General features: G+C 36.4%; 1 protein-coding gene and 1 long non-coding RNA gene across 4 annotated transcripts in view; both read left to right on the top strand.

Moving 5' to 3' along the window:
* LOC123866949 (four and a half LIM domains protein 2) overlaps nucleotides 1-20275 on the top strand; it is a 209174-nt gene that overhangs the window by 71048 nt on the left and 117851 nt on the right. The window lies entirely within an intron of this gene.
* On the top strand, nucleotides 1086-18923 carry LOC123866981. The gene is made up of 3 exons (XR_006796293.1): nucleotides 1086-1246; nucleotides 4189-4191; nucleotides 18913-18923. It is a non-coding gene; the product is annotated as an uncharacterized LOC123866981 (long non-coding RNA).

Below are 20275 nucleotides of genomic sequence, written 5' to 3' on the forward strand. Positions count from 1 at the left end.
GAATAATCACTGCGCGTTATCGGCCAGACTCGTTACCGTCCCCATCCGGGTCAAAGATAACCTTATCAACAAGCTTGCATAGCTCATTCATTTCTCAAGCTTGTCAGCTATCGAACGTGCAATATTCGATTTTAAATATTGACAGGCGATTTGAGTATTTCTTCTTTCGTGGCTTCTGTAATCTACAAAGTCTACTAATTTGACAAGTATTTTGAAAATATGAAGTGGTGAATCGCCTTGAGAGTTCAATATCAAACATTGGAAGGAAAATTAGGCACTTATTTTGACCATCCGACCGTTTGTGTTCTTTTCCAAACGAATTTTGGCTGCAAGGTTGTGTAACTATGTACCTATAACTTAAAACCTAAAAGTGGTTCATAAGTTCAGATTATTGGGACCGGTTTTTCCACCATGCTTCTCCAAAAGAAGATTAGAGATTAAATTGGAAGACAAGATTTGCTATAAAATTGAAGATAAGAGGGATATCTTCATCGTACTTTTGGGAACCAAACATTGACGAAGGAAATACACTGTTAACGCTAAATAGCTCCATAGGAAGATAAGAAACGAAAAGAAGATAATAACATATATATACATATGTAACGAAAATAAGATAATAAGACAAAAACTTAGTAACCTAGTTTGGTTAAGTGATTGTCGAATTAGACAAACAAAAAGAAAATTTAAGAAGAAGGAAAAAATATTGCAGCCTTGATCGGGAGGTCAAGTCGCCAGCGCATCAAATATCAACAATTCAACAATCAAAATCAACAGAATAACACTCTATCATTTGTCATTGTCCACCGAGCGTTGACGGAGGACACACGTGCGCACAAATATAAGACTAATTCCCAAATATCAAATAAAAACATGTGTTTATCATTGAAACAGTTGGACTGGGCGGAGATATGCAGACGTGTGATCAAACATGATAAAGAAGACGTTCAAGACAAACTACAGAAGTTTCCCTCTAGAGAAAGGAATCACGCTGTTCGAAGGAAGGTTAATAATAACAATTTTCGGTCGCACGCTAATTGTGCTACGTGCGCAAAAATGGCGCAGGATGACAGATGATTTGTTGAATTGCAGTCTGTAAAGTGGATATTGTGATAATTGGACCAAATGTGATATGAATACAGAATATAGTTTTGATAATATAAGACTGAGTTCCGCTCAACTTGACATTGTGATTATGTCATGCGTTAGGTACGCCTATAGGTTAGTAGATAAGTGAAATAAGTGTGCTGTATACAGAAGAAATAATAAAAGTGTATTTTAATTGTTATTTATTGTGTGTTACTTGTTTTTCTTAAGGCTGCTTGCTTTTCCAATTCCTGGTGAACTTTGAGTGGGAAGTTTTTATATTAAAGAAACTCAGTAATGGAGACTAATGTTGGTAATTTTTTCATTACAAGCCTTGAGTGTAGGTTTTTGTTGAAGGAACTCGTCGCTATACCATTACAATCATCATAATTTTATTATTATAACTTACTGAATTTATGGTATTTTTTCTGGATCTGTGGATTTTAGTCAGTAATAGTTTTGTTGCACCAAATATTGATATTGTTTGATGATGAATATTATTAGAAACTAACTGTCGTATTACTAACAAATACGGATTAACGCCCACTCCAGTGGCTAGTTTGTTTACTTGTGAACTACCTGACAATTAAAACATGACTATCATCACACTATCACACTAATATTATAAAGGAGAAAATTTGTATGTGTGTGTGTGTGTGTGTGTGTGTGTGTGTGTGTATGTTTGTTACTCCTTCACGCAAAAACTACTGGACGGATTGGGCTGAAATTTAAAATGGAGATAGATTATACCCTGGATTAGCACATAGGCTACTTTTTATCCCGTAAAATCAAAGAAATCCCACGGGAATTTTAAAAAACCTACATCCACGCGAACGAAGTCGCGGGCATCACCTAGTAAATCATAATAATGAGGTACCTACCTACTTAATCAGGTTAAGTAATTAGGTAGGTATCCAAAAGTAGTGCTATGGTTTCCTGAGGAAACCTTGTTAAAATGGCACTATCTTTTTTTTTTTAATTTAGATACAGGTTAGCCCTTGACTACAATCTCACCTAGTGGTAAGTGATTATGCAGTCTAAGATGGAAGCGGGCTAACCTAGAATGCGAATTGCAGTTTTTATTAAACCCATACCCCTTTGGTTCCTACACGACATTCGTACAGGAACGTTAAATCTCTTGGTGCCACGGCTTTGTCGGTAGGATGGTAACTATAGCCACGGCCGAAGCCGGGACCAGACCAGACCAAATATTTAGAAATTATAAAATTCTAATCCCCTGTCGGGAATCGAACCCGGCACCTCCCACTGATAAGACTACAGCGCCAGGGAGGTCATCAATTTTTTTTTACATAAATTTATAAGTATTTTAAGTTACTTTTTCAACTTTTTTCATAAAAAACATGTTACAAATAATAATACCGAGGCATTACTGAAGACAGTGATGTACATTGTAGAGCAGAAACTATTTTATACTTAATCTAATGTTGTGGAACTTTCCTGAGTAGGTAAGTATAATACCTAGAACGAGACTACGAAAGGATTTATATTATTGCGTTCAACCACAGAGTATAATTGGTTCAACAAAGTTCAAGTAATAAATATTACTTGACAACCGTTGACTTATTAACAATTTTAATTCATATGACGTCAACATATCACAAGACCTACCTACTACATATTATACACTAGCTGATGCCCGCAGCTTCGCCCGCGTGGATTGGTCAGATCCCCTGCAGCATCAGGATTGAAGAGTTGGAATCCAAATTTTTTATGAAACAATGTCGCAAAGTTCCTCTATCGATTAAAAAAGAAATGACGCAAATCGGTTCAGAAATCTCGGAGATTTCGGTGTACATAGGTAGAAAAACACAACTCCCTTCTTGAAAGTCGGTTAAAAAAGTAGCCTATGTTACACCCTGGTCAATCCTCTACTTGTATGTGAAAATCCCGTTAAAATCGGTTCAGCCGTTCCGAAGATTAGCCTTTTCAAACAGACAGACAGACAGACAGACAGACAAAAATTTTAAAAACGTGTGATTCAGTTATGGTATCGTTCAAATAACCATATGACCTTAATATGTGGTAGTTATTTCGAAATTACAGACAGACACTCCAATTTTATTTATTAGTATAGATATATTACAGAAAATAGCACTTATAGCACTTAACAGTGCTAGAAGTGTAATTTACTAAGGTCAACCTTATCGTGGACATCAATTCCAAATATAGGAGCCGGCAGGATATATTGTACATCAAAGATTTTAGAAAGAGATTTCGGCTTCGTAGAGCGTTGTCTCTATCACTCATAGTTATGTGACGTTTTGTCAGTCTCAACGACAGACACAACCCTCTACGAAACCGCTATTTCCTTCACGAAATGGCTATCTTCTTCTAAAGGTCGATGCCTGTTGGGTACCTATATCATTATAAATAGATTAGCTGATAGACTTCAAGACGTAGATTTAGGGTTTTTTTAACCCGTAGGACCAAGTCAAGAGTGAATTTTAAAGAAGGCAACTTCTAGGCAAGTGCAATCCAACTTAGGATGTATCATCACTTGCCAGCAGGTCTGATTGCAGCCAAGCGCTAGTCTTAAATTAAAAAAAAGGAATTCTGTGAATTTCTAGATAGCCTAGGAAGCTATCTCTGTACCAAGTTTCATCAAAATTGATGGTGATAAACTAGCAGACACACAGACAGACACACTATCGCATTAATAATATTAGGGATTTATAAAAACACTTGCGTCTAGGAGATCGCCCACTGCGAGTTTTGCAGCGATACAGCCGCAAAAGTCGCGATACAGTGGTGATGTGTCGCTGGGCCATCCATGTACAGTCAAAGGCTGTAAGTCGTTTAGCACCTTAATGATCATTTTCGCGTGGCACAGTAATGCACATGCGTTATAGGCGTATGGGGTCTTTATAGAAAAAGGTCATAAGTGCGACAGGTTTTTGACGCAATAGTTTCACGGAATTGCTACTTGAATTCTGATGCCGACCGTATCTAGTATAATAGTATAATACCTATACATAGTATAATACCTATACAGTATACATAGTACAATACCTATACATAGTATAATACCTACTCTACCTTTCCCCACGATTCCATATCGTTAGTGTCGCGAGTCAGAATCGCGAGACTGTATCGCTACAAAAGTCAAAAGTCTCCGTGGGTGATGTCTTGTGGTAAGCCAGATAATTATTGTTTATACCAATTACTAACTTACTAATTATGAGCGTTTGTACTTTGTATAGTATAATTAAAATGCACTTTGCCCTATATCGGGCTTTGTCTCGACAATGCACAAAGGAAACAAATCGTATTTACCAACCTATATCTACCTATTAGCTGATAGGCTTTTGAAACTTGATAGAATTAGACAACGCTAATTGCAACCTATTTACTAATGACATAATTACAATTAGTTATCGACTAACAATACGTGCCTATGAACATTTCATTTTATATAATTCAAAGTCAAAGTCAAATTATTCGATTCAAAGTAGTTAGTTACACTTTTAGTTACTTAGACCTAGAATCACCAAACCATTGTAGTTAAGTACATCCCAAAAAAAAAAACTGTAATTTCTTATACGTCGGTACTCGGTACGGAACCTTTCGTTTGCGAGTCCGACTCGCACTTGTCCGGTTTTTGACGTGACAACGTCTTATAATTCGATAGAGCCGGCTGCACGCACGAAAAAACATGACTCATGCGGCGTTACCTCGCTCTGAGGCGTTCCATGTAAGGCTTGAAGTGCAAGCGAGAGCGCGGAACGAGCGACAAAGAAGTACAATCGGCCTTTGTTGTCACGTTCAACTATCGTCAGTAAACCGACTTTACAGACAAACAATTTTTTTAGTCCAGCGATGGCCGATGACCCAAATCAATTGATATCGGTGATTGTATGCGGCTGTTATCTTTAGCAAAACTAAACTATGCCAATCAAATGACAATACGCCCAATAAACAACAATCGGACCACCCGTTATCAATGATTGGACTTTAATATTACGAGAGTTTGTATTGTTGTCGTATTATTCATATCAAAATACGTTGCTTTTTTACACGACTGTCCAAAAAAGCGGACAAGTGCGAGTTGAACCTCGCTCTTTTAAGGTTTCGTATATAATTATGGACATCATAGTATTTTGGGCGTACCTAGTACCTACCTATGAAATATTTCTTTTCTGAGTTAAAAAATCGCAATAAACCGTGAAAGAAAACCCAAAAAATGTTCGTTTGTTTTGGTCACAGCTAACAAACTATGTAATAAATTATTGTTTTCAGTATTTGTTGTTTAAATACAGTACATCACACATGGTACATAATATACTGAAATTTCATATTCCTAACTAGTTTAGTTTTGAGATAGCCCCCATCATAAAAATGGTCTAAAACTAACGACTTTAACAGCATCCCATTTCATTATTTTTTTAAGATTAAAAAAATCAATATTTAATTTCTGGATCAATGCTTTACCTACACCAAATACTAAAATTTCAGGTCTGTAACTCATCTTGTCTACGAGTTAGAGACCTGTGACCGGCGGCGGACAGACAGATGGGTGGACTGACAGACAAACAGCAGACTGACATTAATAGGGCTCCGTTTTTACCCTTTGGTAAAAGTAAGTACATATTGTAAATAGGAGCGTCATGTTTTCAGGGTTTATGTATAGACTTCTAAACCAGACTTGGAGTCTTGTTTGTCATAATTGTGCCATAAGTTGAGCTAAATACCTACTTTCATGAGAAAATATTTTCCACTAGGGGATACCCGCGGCTTCGCCCGCGTGGATTTCGATTTTTTTATCCCGTAGGAACTCTTTGATTTTCCGGGATAAGAAGTAGCCTATGTCCGGCCCCGGGATGTGTCCCAAGTCTGTACCAAATTTCATCAAAATCGGTTCAGCGGTTGGGCCGTGAAAACGCAGCAGAGAGACAGACAGACAGAGATTAGTATGGATTTCACTAGGTAAATCTACCCAGCTTAAAAAGTAGGTACATGGTACAGAGGTAGGTAGATGTACCATGAATCAGATTTCATACAAAGTGCAACGACACTTGAGTCACCTCCGTGCTAAACAAAATATTCTTTGTGTGAACATTGCAATAGTAGGTACTTATACCTACTGTAATTTCTTCAACATAGATAGGTAGGTAAGTATATAAATTTCATCCTAACGTATATATCAAGCAACATAGGTAGGTACCTAATTAACTACCTACTTGAGATTCTAGATAGCTACGATAAAACTATTCAAATTCAAATTCAAATTATTTTTATTCAATTAAACTTTTACAAGTGCTTTTGAATCGTCAAAATAATCTACCACTAGTTCGGAATGCTGTTCCTACCGAGAAGAACCAGCAAGAAACTCGGCGGTTGCTCTTTTCAAATGTACAATTTACAATAATATGCCATACTGTTTACAAGCAATTGCAGCGCCGTGTATTGCTGGAGCTGGAGCTATGCTATAGGTACCTACCTATTTAAGTACATATTATATGTATAATAATATTACTTTTTGGAGTTGCAAATAAGTACTTATCTATTTGTTAAACGGTGAAGAAATGCCGTAACCTGTGTTCATTTGTGGTAGTGGGTGATGATGATGAATAATGTATAGTACCTATCTAATTATTGTCAAATCCATACTTCCATACTAATATTATAAATGCGAAAGTGGGTCTGTCTGTCTGTCTGCTACGCTTTCACGGCTCAACCGCTGAACCGATTTTAATAAAATTTTGTACAGACTTAGGATACATTCCGGGGAAGGACATAGGCTACTTTTAATCCTGGAAAAAACCAACATCTCCTGCGGGACTCCTAAATACTCATCCGCTTGATCGATTCGTATGAAATTTGGTACCGAGGTAGCTTGCGTCCCTGTCATTGACATAGGCAACTTTTTATCCCGGAAAATCAAACAGTTCCCACGGGATCTTTAAAAACCTAAATCCACGCGGACGAAGTCGCGGGCATCCTCTAGTTCTATGATAAATCAAAATGGCAACAACAAGGACGTAAGATAACTTCATCTTATCAACTTCATCGAAACAGGATCTGAAAATTATTTCGTATAATATTGATAAACTACCACTATCTTTGATTTCGTGAACATAATGTATGTATGATACGTCCATCACTATCGCATAGACATCAAAGTGTCCAAAAAAAAGATTAGATTATAAATTACTTTCTAGATTCTGTCTGAGACTTCGTCCATGAGGATTTAGGTTTTTAAGAACTTCGTAGGAAGGAACCTCGTCGTTTCGCTATAAGAATATCCTGTGATTGTCTTCAGGATGCAAGCAATCTTTACGCCTAATTTCATCAAAATCAGGTCAGTGGTTGGGTCGTGAGCAGATAACAAACAAACGCACATACATAATTATATTAGTATCTAAATTTCTTAAAGCGTTAACCAATAACAGAAAAAAATATTGATTAAAAATATGGTAAAATGGGTCCCACTAGCAGCGGGGTGGGTTGGATCCAAGCCGCCAGTGGTCAGGGCTCCAGAGTAAGGAACCTCTTCACAATGCGTGCCGTCTCAAGAAGCACTGCCTTCTGTATTACCCTTGATCCAATTATTGTTAAGCTATCTATACTCTGAGCATAACTTTAAAACCAGTGTAATAAAAAATAATTACTGGCCTAGATCCTAGTTATCATTATGCATTAGAAATATTATGCAGTCTATATAAAGGCTGAAACAAGGACATAATAATTAATGTCTGCTTCCTTTTATAAATATATTAATTGTTATTATTACGTACGTGTTTATAGATATAAAGCTACATTAATTTATTGGTAAGCTCCTCTACTATAATTTTGATTCTGGGATTTTGTTACAGCGCCATCTGTTGTCGAGTAGCAGAGCTACTGCAATTTAATTAAAATATTGTTGTTGTTGATAAAAATTATATTTATACTATTTCAAATATTATTTAAATATTTTTGTTATCCAAAGTCACGATTATAATATTTGTTGTCACGCCATAACCAATATTATAATCGACCCACAGGAAAAGTACATCAGCTTAAAAACTTTTTCTCACTAGATGGCAATAGCTTTAATCTCTCTAAGCTTTGTAAGCTTTTAATTTCTGTGTTGACTGTTGATTAAAATAATAATTAATTAATAATAACTAACAACTTTGATATGGATGGATAAAAATAACTCGATTCTCCATATTTGCACTCGGCAAAAATGACTCTAGGCAGCTGATAGTATAAATAATAGGCATATAATATGGACATACGCCATATCCAAGTAGGTAATGAGTGACCTAAAATTACAAACATTTAGGTATGTAGGTAGGTATATCGTCGTGTTTAACCTTAGTCGGTCTAATTATTATTAATTAAATAATATTGCTCTTACTTTAAACAGTAATAAGCATTTTCCATGAATTTTGCAAAATTAATAGGTGGGTAGGTAAGCCCTATAATTTCTAATTGGGACCTAGCGCCACCTAGCGCTCTACAACGTACACTCAACGTTTCTTTTCAAACTTTTTATGCCTTCTTTAGTCATACCATTGACAAACGATGCTCTCTTTACAATCGATCATCAAACATACCTACTTTTTATGTTTAGTTAGTAAAGTATCTAAATATACATATAAGGAAAACCTATGACTGACTGACTGACTGATCTATCAATGTATAGCTCAAACTCCTGGACAGATCGGGCTGGAATTTGGCATACAAATAGCTATTATGACGTAGACATTAGCTAAAACATGATTTTTGAAAATTCAATCCCTAAGGGGTAAAACAGGGGTTTCTTTGTGTAGTCCACGAGAACGAAGTCGCGAGCATAGATAAGCTAGTAGTACTAGCTAAGAATATGATAAAATTAAAAAAAGTTATAATTGTGTTATACCGGTATGTGAAGTTATAAATATATTTAATAAATAACACATGTCCTTCAACTTTATCGCAAATCAAATATTACAAGATATCTTTCACAAGTTTACGCGACAGTGACATAGATAAGATAGTCGCGGTCCTAATTTCGCTGTAACGATGATTTTTATATGAAAATTACATACGATTTACAACTTCGAAGGCTGTACCTACTTCTGAAATCCTCGTACTCATACCTCTGATGTCCTCATTGCTGAGGTTCGTGACGCTGTCCATTAATTGAAAAGTTAATGATAAAATAATAATGCGCTGATTTCCTAGCTCCTTCTACAAACAACTGACAAAGAGCATGATTTTAAAGAAAATAAAGCAAGAAAGACTTTTATTTTTGAAAGCTGCGCTACACGTTACCAGTTATACCTACCTACGGGTTTGGATTTTGACTTATAAGTAAACGATTATAATCAGACATTAGTGATAAACTTAAAAACCGTGGCTGACAGCATAAATTACTCTCCAAAATACCTACTGAGGCAATGAAAACCATTTTATATTTCTTAAGTCAGTGACCCATCCTATTTCTGACTTGAGTTAATGTTGCTTACCCAGCTTAATATCATCTCGTCTCTCACACAAACCTAATATTGTGTGAAACTAGTGATTTTCAAATGGTCTGTTTGGGCCACTGTTCACATTTTCAAGTCTCGCCACGCAACTATTACCGCCTACGACTCCCCGTAGACAGTAATTTGCTATTTTAGCTGAACCAATGTAATGTTGTATGTACTCGTATGTTCGTCTATACGGCATCGTACCTCCTGAACCCGCCATTGGATTTTGATAAATCAAGTATCGTTGGGTTGAAAATAGCAGACGTGACATACATAAATACGCTTAGATGGTCGAGACAAGATATCGCATGTGATATCAAATAAAAAGCTCGATTTTTGATGTACTTATTCCGAAAAAACAATTTAATTTCGGAAAATGAATTGTTCTTCTGTGGTGGTAATTTAATTGAGAAGTCATCATCATCATGATCAACGCCGGCCCACTACTGAGCACAGGTCTCCTTTCAGAATCAGAAGGGTTTAGGCAAGGCAATAGAGTAGTATCTAGTCGTGTACATTTTGAAATAGAAGTAACAGTGATTATTTATTCAAATAAACTATTATAAGTATTTTGAACTTTTTTTAACATTAGTACCTGATCCTGTGAATTACCTCAAAGAATAATTTAATACATTCAAGCAAAATTAAGGACTTGAAGATAATTAAAAAGTCATAAAGTCACTTAAAGTAAGCAATTTAAACTATCTATTAATTATATAGTTAATTAACTTACATTATTCTTTAATAAATAATAATTATACCCTGATTATCTTTACTGGTATGCCTTTTTACCTTACTCTTATAATAGTAGAGCGAGATGCAAGATGCTCGCACGTCGGACTAAATGAAAGACTGTTCTAAGTATTGTTTTGCTTCGTTATCAAAACACAGATTATTGTTATCACACACCTACTCATTCCGAATGACATCATCATAGGTGCTCCCTACATTCAAGCCGCCTAAAGAAATAAATATAATTTACGTCCAACTATGTAGGCCCTTTAACCGGCCCCACCTGAGCATCTAAATCTAAAGAACTGTGTGTTATATAAAGATCATTCTATATTGGCTGGTATGCGTTAGGGTTGCTTCCTATGATCCTAGCAACTTAGTACATACATAGTTTTCACATCGATAGTTGAAAATTAATTCATCAACACAGAGCAATAAACCACAGTATAACGGGCAAGTGCTCAATGCTTAAAAAATGCTAAACCCAGATTATATTTCGGAAGGAAGTATAAAGTAACTTTCGCGTTACTTATTTAAAATGGCTGCTAAATAGAACAGTTGTATTTGAAGTCGCGATCTTTTATCGAGTTTTAAAGTACAATTAATGAACTCATTAATTAATTGGGGGGGGGGGGGGGGGGGGAATTAATGAGTTCATAGATTAAAAGCTAAATTTTTCAAAAATGGAATCTTGCGCATTTCGGTTTTAAAAATCACACGCACAATTTTTTTTTTACTTTAATGACAGACACTTTATTTTATTTTAAAAACAATAGTAGGTATATTCCATTACTCTTTAGAAAATAAATAGGCACTTTCTTATTAAGTCGGAAGGTTAATATAAAATTACTCCTTGCCAATGAAAACTGCTTAATAACTTAGATTTCCAAGCCCTAATAGGCGATGTTTTTATATTTAGTAAGTTATCAATACATAAATAGTTACATTAAAAACCCCCGATATAAAAACCACTAAAAGAAAACTAGAAAAGAGCTGATAACTTTCAAACGGCTGAACCGATTTTCTTCGATTATAGCTAAGAACACTCTCGATCAAGCCACCTTTCAAACAAAAAAACTAAATTAAAATCAATTCATTCGTTTAGGAGCTACGATGCCACAGACAGATACACACGTCAAACTTGTAACACCCCTCTTTTTGGGTCGGGGGTTAAAAATCAAAAGTTATATGTATACAAACAAAATGTGCCAGCCCTATTCCGCACGTTCCTTTTTGTTATAATCCCTTGAACTTGAGCGAGCGAAATCGCGGAGGTAAACAAACGAGCAACCCGTTGACGCGCATTTGTCATTGGGAAGCCGGAACGTAAACGCGTCGCTCTAGCGTCAGTGTCACACGCGCTTCGCGGTTTTTGAACGAAACAAACGCGTAACTGTCAAATTCAAATTAAAAACAATTGTTTTTTTTTTAATGTAGTGTTTTCGATCTGTGACTGTTTGTTTCTGTGATTTATTTGAAAAAAGTGTTTTAGTATGTCGTTTAAATGATTTGTTATTATTGTGATTCATGAAGGAAATGACCGATAAGAAGTTTGATAATGCTATTATTATGAGTAATTTTTCTGCGAAAATAATGCAGTTATTAAAACTTATGGGATAAAATAGTAAGTACTAGCCCTAGCAAGGTTATTTATTTAAAAACGTTTGCTATAGTTTTTTTTAATTACAATATCTAGTTATCTGAGTTTATGGTTACCTTCTAATATAAGAAGTCTATGGTACCTACAGTAGTTTACCTGGATCACAGATGTATGATAACTTGAATAGAGCCTGGATACTTCGGTGGATTCATATTCAAAATCTTCCACATAGCTGTTGGTTTCGGAGTCCGTGTCTTCGGAATGCCGTAGGTACGAGAATCTCAGAATCTTGGATCGATGTCAACAACTTTCAATCATTAACTTATTGAATGGTTTAAAGAACTCGTATCCAAAGCCGTAAATACCTACGTACATCCTACGTAGGACTTCAATAGATAATTCGTAGGAAGTAAATGCTGAGCTAGGTACCTACTAAATACTAGGTATTTGGCGGCCATCCTTCAGGTTAGAACTTAGAAGTAAATCTTCGTCTACGTGTGGCGTAAGTACTAGGTAGGTAGGTCCATTAGGTAGATCTCGTAGGTTTTCTTTCCCAAGTAGGTACTGGTGCAAGTTTATAGGCTTTTAGCATCGATGCACTTACTTTAGTAAATAAGTATCTACCTAAGATTAAAGGTACTTGGTTAAGGTAGAGTGCAATAGAACTTAATACGTGTGCATAATACTCTTTGGGTGCAAGTTATACCCAGACTAAGGTAAATTTTCTTCCAAGTAGGTAGGCACCTAGAAATGAATAAGTCTTAATGAAGCATTTCTACGCATAACACTAGATAGAGTATGAATCAAAACCAATAAAGTATCAATGTTCGGAAATGGTTCCTACTCCGTTCACGCCATCACGCATTATTCCGAACTAGCTGATGCCCGCAGCTTCACTCGCGTGGATTGGTCAGATCCCCTGCAGCATCAGGATTGAGGAGTTGGACTCCAAATTTTTTATGAAACAATGTCGCAAAGTTCCTCTATCGATTAAAAAGAAATGACGCAAATCGGTTCAGAAATCTCGGAGATTTCAGTATACATAGGTAGAAAAACACAACTCCCTTTTTGAAAGTCGGTTAAAAGAGTAGCCTATGTTACTCCCTGGTCAATTCTCTACTTGTCTGTGAAAATCCCGTCAAAATCGGTTCAGCCGTTCCCAAGATTAGCCTTTTCAAACAGACAGACAGACAGACAAAAATTTTAAAAACGTGTGATTCAGTTATAGTATCGTTCAAATAACCATATGACCTTAATATGCGGTAGTTATTTCGAAATTACAGACAGACACTCCAATTTTATTTATTAGTATAGAAGAAACGCGTCATTTCAGACGAAAGTGTGACTCAGATTTGCGTTGGGACTTGAAAGGAATTTGGTTTTTAAAACAAAACAGACAGCAATGAATTTATCCATACCTAGGAATATCTAGGAATTCTTTTTAATATTGCTGAAAAAGGATATTAAATGAATTTTAATCAATAGGTTGTTAGGCAGGTAGGTACTTGCCAATGTAAAATAGTATGGAATTCAGACATAGTTTGGTATTTACTTACCTAATATTAATATTGTAACCCTAATACCTACCTATTCAGAATGGATATTATTTGGGCATCTGCCAAGATACAAAAATATGGTTTATGTTGGTCACTTATCATAATCTTGCAATAAATTCTGTTACTTTGCGAATAATGGAACAACATTCTGTAGACTGTTATATTTATTGGTTCACATATCATACACGAAAAGTGAGATGACTGCAAAAAACTAGTCTAGACTATATTTACCTACCTAGCTTAAAACGCTACAGTTTATAGGGGGACCTAAATTTATTTTGGCCAGTTTAAAAGATTTAAGTGGTGATAGCCTGATAGCTTAGTGGTTAAGACGTTCAGGAGTCTGGGGTTCGATGCCCTCTAAATTTTCGGGGCTATGTGCGTTTTAAGCAATTGAATATCACTTTCTTTAAGGGTGCAGGGAATCATCGTGAGGAAACCTGCATGATTGAGTTATCCACAATGTTCTCAAAGGTGTGTGAAGTCTGCTATAAATGTTGCATTTGGTCAGCGTGGCAGACTATGGCCTGAATCATCTTATTCTTAGAGGAGATGGTTGATTATGATAATGAAATGTAATTTGCTTCGCTTTCCGGTACGAGGTCGCCATTTCAGCACCTTGGGACCCCGACGTCAATCGGTTCGAACTGTGTGCCCAGCCCCGTTCAAGCAGCTTTGGTACTCTGGATCTTTTACGCCCTATCTCCTTATTTCTGACTAGCGACCCGCCCCGGCTTCGCACGGGTGGACATTTATTTTTTCTATTTTTCGGAATAAAATATAGCCTATACGGATTCGGAAGAATCCCTCTAAGTAATGGTAAAATAAATTTTGAAATCGGTCCAGTAGTTTTTGAGCCTATTCAATACAAACATACAAAAATACAAAAATACAAAGGTTTCCTCTTTATAATATTAGTATAGATTTGATTACGTAGAGAAACTCCAAGCATAGCTCTCTCTCGCTGAGTGGCAAGTAGATTTAAGACACTATTCAATGCAAGAGTGAATAGGCATCGTCTAGGTAAACGCGCTCCAACCGACTTTATCATTGCTTTGTATTAGCATGATTGTCCAAAGCTCCTATCCTAAATGTCCTATCTCGAATTTAAAAATATTAGGTAGGTATTTCTCAAAGAAAACTAGAGCTTCCAATGAAATATAGAACGAAACGATACGTGACGCGCTGAGTACACTCATTACACTAACGACATGCATGCCCATAGTAAGTGGGCTTAGTATGAGATTTGACGTCTCATCAACGTTAGTAGAATTCGACGTCGAAAAACAGTAACATCAAAGTAAAATAGACCTCAATGTCATTTAAAGCGAAAAACTCGCAGCAGCAGGGTCTTCTTCGTTTGACCTAGGTCAAGACGGGGGTACGCGACTGGAGGCATGGCCTCCTTGACCGGGTGTGGCGCGGGGAAGAACCCTTCCCCGGTAACGTTTTTAAACCGTTGTTGGCTAAGGCCAAAAATTCAATACCATCGATTTTAATTTCGCAACAATACCGCATGGTTGCGGTTGCAATGCTGGTTGCAACTTGTAACAGTATGACTCGAATGGAGAAAAATTTCGTTGAATTCCCAACGAGTTACTGTGACACGATTGAGTGTGATAATATGTGCACAAACTTGAGCAGTCAAGTCCCGTTTTTCTTTGACGTTAAAGTGTTTCGATCTCGAATTCTCGAATTTTAACAACGTTGGGAAGTAAAATCTCATACTAAGCACTCTACACAATGCTATGTCAATATTTACTTGGTTTAAAAAGTCAACAACGAACTGTTTCGTTTAGTTGCACTTAAGTAATTGGAATAAGAACAAATTGGTTCTCGGAACTAATTCGCTTCAACGGATTAGGTAAATTGTTTGGAGATTTTCAGACACAGAAAACACTAAAGCTTTTATTTTCTGAGGAGATTTCACAAATTAGCAAGGTAATGGATAACTGTGCAACTTCAACAAGACTTATGTTATCATATTCATCACTAACCTAAAGTCGTCCACTGTAGAACATAGGTACCTACCTAGTAGGACTCTTGTAGGGACTTCCTCACGCCACTTGCTGGCGCCGCCTGAATCCAGCGGCGGTTTCCTGCGACTCGTTTGATGTCGGCTCCTCATTATCATATGATCAGCTCTTTGCGGGGTTGTTACATTGGAGTTTAAGGTGGAAGCGACGGGCCTGCCTGCGAAATTCAAATTTAATTTGGTTTTTCGCAATTTGTAAACTAATACGACAACGTAGGCTTATGGCATTTTAATTGCGACAGTTAAAATGCCATAAGCAGGCCCGTCTCATGCCCCTTAAAACAAATTCTTTAAGTCCTCATATCTTCCATGGGTATTACGCTACGAAGCTCATTATTTTTTAGTGCATCTTCACGTCGATCCTAACCTCAGCTTGCCGGGATGTTACGAATACTATCTATCTGACACCCTGTTGACCAACAAATGTTAGGTGGAGGTTTCTGGCGTAAAGCAAAGCCCTAAGTTGATAGACACCCCGTTTATTTAGTTTACTGTCCACACTTGAGCCACTGAATACTTGGATGATATCCAATGACTTTCTAAGTGAAGGGTTTATTCGGCCTGGAGTCTCCCTCATTTAGTCCTCCTCTGAGGTCCAACCGGAAGGCAATAACCCAGGTCCGAAGTTAGGGAAGATGAGACTAAAGAATTGAGAACTGACTCGGTGGCAGTGGGAGACTCGAACGACGTTAATTATAATATTATCAATCTAAAACATTGTATAAAACATTCTTCTATTCCACTAATGTACCCACAGTTTTCTAATAGGGAAGTTTAAATCATTTATTTGAACAATGTCGATCAGCGTGCGGATATGTTTACGCTTTTAGGAGCATCTGTTAGAAATATTTATGTTTCATAATGTCTATTAGAGTTGCTCTTTACACTGTTGTAAATTATAAAGGCAGGTAAGTAAAAAGTTTAAATTACTAACTAAGTCATCAACGCCCAGTCAAAACCGTTGGACCTAGAAAGCTAAAAAATTACACAGAGGTTCACATTATAGTTGATAATATGTTACTATTGTATAGAATACCTAACCATTCCACCACCTTTCACCAACTTTTAACTCTGTTGAATCTGTACCCATCAAAATCGCTTAAATTGTCGAGCCGTAAAATGCTAGCAGGCAGACACATTTTCGCATTTGTAATATTTTAAATAAGTAATATTACTAATAAGTAAAATAAATAAATAAATAAGTAATAAGTAAATAAGTAATAAACTATGGATGGATAATATGGTAAGTCCTTTCTCAGATTGTACGCGAATACAAAACTTTGAAGATTTTGTTAAATAGACATACAAATCTTAAAAAGTTTGCAAAGCTGCGCGCTATTTGAGCTTAGTTCAAATACTCATTAGAATTTCAATACAAACCTGTTCTCTGTTCATCTCAATATTATTTGCAAATAATATTAAGATTAAAACATTTCGAAATCAACTCTAAAACTTGCCTGTTACAATTGAATTTCCTTTGAATAGTAAGTACAAAGTACCTATCATTGTTTTCAAAAGTAATTGTGCTGTCAAACATCATAGCTAAAAAATTGGACATGTCAAAATAACGTTTACCGTTAGCGTGCTGGTGGACAGCTGTCAATTCGATGATAATGGGAATAATTTGTAGTTTTAAAAATAACCCTGACCCAGGTTTGTCAATCAAATCTTCTTTGTTATTCAAATGCAGAACTGCTATTTGAATCATAATATACTTAACCAGTGCTCACTCCGGTAGTGTCGGATTGCCGTTCCATCGGGTCGAACTATGAGGCTGAGGTCTATATTTCAAACTTCAATCCAGCTCCTTGCGACCGCAACGTCTGTCGGCTCTTCAAACTATGAACCCCGCTTATTGCCACAGCTTCGCAATCCATTGATCTATTCTGGTTATTCTGGTTCTTCTACGGATCTCCTCACTTTTGATTTGATCAAGTAAACTCCTAGCATACAGCTCTCTCTATCGGCAGTCAGTTAGTATTAAGTGGCAAATTCTTTTGACGATTCAAAAACACTTGTAAAAGTTTATTTGATAAAAATATATTCCAATATGTTTGGGCTCGAACAGAATAACAGCGTTGTAACAACATTTAGCTGAGTTTGGGCCTTTTCGATATAATATAGACACTGTTTAGGTTAAGTTAGATTTTAAGGCGTTAACTTTGTGTTTAATATGTTGTCTTTGTGTGTATTGTTTATTTGTGTTTAATATGCGTTGGATCAACGAATAAACCTTATTCTATTCTAATCTATTTTATATGTTTCGAACATTATTAAAGCCGAAAGATCACCTATGACCCGCAGTGCAAATGCCGGGGTCAAGGCGCGCCTACCCCGCACTGACATAAAGCCAACATAAAGCTTTATTCGCCGATTGTTCTTTACGTCCTCATACCACACCAGCCCATAAACAAGCTTTAATTAAATTAGCGACACTGTTTTTATTAATATTGTCGTGTGACATGATATTTGGTTTATAAAAAAACCGGTCAAGTGTGAATCGGAAATTCAGTTCAAGTCTTTTCAACCCCCGACCCAAAAAGAGGGGTGTTATAAGTTTGACGTGTGTATCTGTCTGTGGCATCGTAGCTCCTAAACTAATAAACCGATTTTAATTTAGTTTTTTTTGTTTGAAAGGTGGGTTGATCGAGAGTGTTCTGTACTATAATCCAAGAAAATCGGTTCAGCCGTTTGAATGTTATCAGCTTTTTGTTATAAATTTTTAATTTACACTTGTTAATTGACGTGACCAAAATTAATTACTAATCAGTTCAGTTCAGTTATTCATCAGTTCTCCGAGCTAAGCGAGGTCTTTGAGTGAACTTGAGTGAATTTGCACTTATCCGTCCATCCGTCCGCCCGTCTGCCACAGCCTAAAAACTATCTTATGGGAATTATGGGATACCGCGCGGTCTCAGTTCGACGCGAACCACTAGTAGGTATTTTGACTGTTGAACACATTCTGTAGGGTACAACTGAATGGCATATGCAGTAGGTTAGAGAGTAGAGTGCGTAAGAGGAGCATTAACGCAGTGATATGAAGATTGTGAGGCTTCCGAGCATATAGGTCAGTGGAACTGAGACCTTGAACATACTAACTTACTTATTGTTTGTAAGCAGAACGCATAATAATATGCAGTTTTCTATTTTCATAACCAGATGTTTGCGACGCGAAAGATTTGTTCTAGATACTTTATTTAAAAAACAAAAGATTCCTGTAAATAAAACTAGGTAAGTATAGCGCATAACTGAGTAACACATAGGCTACTTTTATCCCGGAAAATCTAAGAGTTCCCGAGGGATTTCGAAAAACCTAAATCCACGCGGTCGAAGTCGCGGGCATCAGATAGTTTAATATAAACTTGAACTACAAACACATAGTGTTAAAACCATAAAACAAACATGAAAATCGTCAGTAGTGAGCTAATTGTGTCCAATGATAAGGCTGTGTACAGTAGGATGTGATAACACGTTACTGTGAAGAAGGATCAAACTGACCAGAGGACAATGAATTTTGTTACTATTGGTATAAGGTGCATTCTGATTTAAATGTTCAAGACTGATTAGGCGGTATGATGTGCCAGGAGTGTTACGTGTGTAATAAGTAGTGAGGACATAATTACTTCAACGGACTTCAAAATTGAAGTTTGTTGAAATATGGTCAAAAAGGGGTCAAGTGAAAAACTTATCCATTGATGAAAAATGGCTCTGACAGAACAGTAGATCAAATAGATGTCATCGAATATTACTAGAAGTCAAATAACGAGCAAACTTAGGAAGTCTGAGAAGAATTCTAATTCGACGCTTACGACTGTACGCTTACGACTGTACGCTTACACAATAAAGTTAATCAGCTCGAAGGAGACTCAATATGGATACCGACTACTGAATTTTTGTCTCTATCATTTGTATGGGATTACGTAACGGAGAGAGTCCTATACTAACTTCTTTCCGTGGATTGAGAATAGTCTGAGCTATGGCGCTTACTATTAAGCACTACATTCCTCATTATTTTCGATAAATTTATTTAGTCATGGAATATAATTCATCGAACAGGCTGGATTAGTCTTAAAAAAAATTGTCTTAATCATATGAATCAATAGACTTACATACTACGCATTTAATCAAAATCGGTAGAGTTCAGTCTGATCCCAATCACATTCTAATCAAAGCCTTTAAAATCTTGCAAGCATAAAAATAAAATGCATTAAAATTGGTTATATCGGTCAATGGCGATCGCTTTAATTAATAAAGATTCACAAATCGACTAGCAACGGAAGCGTCCAATAAGAAAACTTGTATTGCAAATGTCGGGCAAGTCAAGTGGCGTAGTAGGAAGTTCTAATTTAAACAATTTACGTTGACAAGCTATTGTTTCTGTGATACATGTACGCTTTTAACTGAATATACCCGTCATTAAAACTAACAATACAGGCATGACAGTAACTACTCAGTTAACGAGTTAGGGAATTACTAACAAAAAGGGGGAAGAAAAACTGATGCCGAAAGTAATTAACTATCAACTGGATGACTGAGATCTACACTGGCTGAGAAAACAGCTGATAATCATCAAACGGTTAAACATCTTGTGATTAAATATTGCTAAGATCAGTCTCGAATTATGAATAAAAGCAACCGCATTCAAATCAGTCCATCCGTTTGGGAGTTACGATGCCACACAGATACACACGTCAGACTTATAACACGCCTATTTTTGATCAAAAATTCTCTACGAAAATGCTCGCTACATCCAAAATTTTCATAGTCATAACACAAAAATCCCTCGAGTCACCAATGCCTGGGTGAT

Source organism: Maniola jurtina, chromosome 7 (genome assembly GCF_905333055.1).
Source record: "Maniola jurtina chromosome 7, ilManJurt1.1, whole genome shotgun sequence".
NCBI lineage: Eukaryota > Metazoa > Arthropoda > Insecta > Lepidoptera > Nymphalidae > Maniola > Maniola jurtina.